A 2,130-nucleotide genomic window follows, 5' to 3' on the forward strand; every position below is an offset into this window, starting at 1 on the left:
CGTGAACACAATCCAGGGGCAGTATTGTAAAATAAAAATAAAAATATTAAAGAGGCGGTACTGTAAAATTGAATTACCAATAAAACAAGCTTAGGTGATTAAATATTTAAGAATCAAACTTATAAAATGGTAAGCCTGATCATGATCGAATTAAAGTCAATGATCTTCAAATGTGAACTTTTAAGTGAATGACTCTGAAGTGGACACCACATCCTTCGCAGCGAAATATAATTTACATGTTCATATAACGTATCCCTAAACTCTTAACTTAAACGAATGCTATGCTTTCCGTGGCTATCCTTACCTCGGTTCACTAACGTAACAGATTTCCGGCGGAATGAATAAGAACACCCGAACGCTCTTATGATGAGAACATCTTTGAACGCGACCATTACTGTGCCAACTTCCTGAAAATAAAAAGCTATATTGATCTTAAAAACATACAATCGCGCAATAAACAAGTATTGAAATACCGCGTTAAACATTAACACAAATTTTAATTGTTTGTTGAAACGAGTGTCATTAAACTATAATGACTGAGTGACCATGTAAAGACAAGAGCTTCTAAATGTCAGCGATATGTTGTACACAAGAGCAATAATGTTGAACAATTTGAACCAGATTTGATTTGTCTATCTAGATGTGGACAACCGACCGATATTCTAACTTCCTCTGCATATTTTCAAGATAAACACTCTGACAAATCTGCTCAAGAATTCCCTAAGTTGGTGAATTAAGAGTGGTACAGTGCTTAATGTTTACACAATACATGCGACGCCGGACATAAACTGATCACCCTTGGGCGCATCGCATTACAGAAGCAAATGTTGTTGTTCTTGTCATATATCGACTACAATCAACTCGATGTTGAAACACGATAAGATACAATTGGTCACGCCAATTTACGATGCAAACCAAAATGATTGAATTCGTACTATAATTCAGATTAAGAAATAATCAAAGTTTACCTTGTAAGACCATTGACGATCGTTAAAAAATATTCAAAGATTTATAATACAATTGTAGTTTTTTACATTCGTCGTAATACTGAATCGTTAACTATAGATAATGGTTAATGTATAGATACCTTTAAAGTATATAATACTAGCTACAATCGCGTGTTCGTTGGTTCTTATTCAGCATCGACACACAAACTAAATGATTAATAGATTAAACAAAAAAGGAAATGTATAGCATGTTCTTGATTGAAAACGGAAAAAGGAAATGGTATATTTAACCTCTTTAGCATGAACATAGGAATCTGTGAGTTTTCATGAAATTAAACACAGGCAAAATGCATATAAAAAGCTGTTGTCAATATCCTACCTACACATAGAAAGAGTTTCCTAGCTATGTAGCACATTTTGGTTCATTTTAGATACCTGTTTAAGTCAGAGAATGTTCTTTCTTTATTCGGCTTGAATAAAGAATGAAAACAGTTACTGGATCCCTTATCTTATTTCAGCCATAAACAAGGGACTGGATTATTATGAAAAAAGCTTATTAATAATGTGTAAAAAATAATAGTAAATAATATCATATATAAATATGTATTGTTTTACACGAATTCTGTACACTTTGGTTTCTTTTAATTCATTCTAAAGTCAGAAACTGTATTTTTTTTCGGTTCAGTTTTTATTATTCAGCTTGGACAAAAGAACTGGAGTATAAATATAGAAATCGTAGTAGATAAAATTGTTTATATATTTAATGCTTACAGAAATATGAATGGGTTAATCAATGAAACACTAATGATGTTTAATATTTAATGTGTAAGATACAAAATTCCTATTCCGTTAGAACAAAAAAAATATATACAAAAATGACAAACACCCTGCATATTGATCACAGCACATTGAATACATGGATTCTAGATGTTTGATATACGATTTAATGTGTCGAATAGATGTATCGTTCTAATAAATTTGGTACGGTAACGTCGTTCAGTAACAAAGCAACAGTCGCTTTATTTGGTTTAAACATGGAATGCAAAACGAGTTTTTTAGAAGTAAATTAATTCATGTTTTAAATTACGTTTGGATTTTTGTATTAAATGAAGAGTTGTATGTATTATTTTTTCATAAAACAGTCTTTCAACAACATGCTAAGCCTCAATACAGAATAAGGCAC

The sequence above is a fragment of the Dreissena polymorpha genome, chromosome 15, assembly GCF_020536995.1.
Source record: "Dreissena polymorpha isolate Duluth1 chromosome 15, UMN_Dpol_1.0, whole genome shotgun sequence".
NCBI classification, from domain to species: Eukaryota; Metazoa; Mollusca; class Bivalvia; order Myida; family Dreissenidae; genus Dreissena; species Dreissena polymorpha.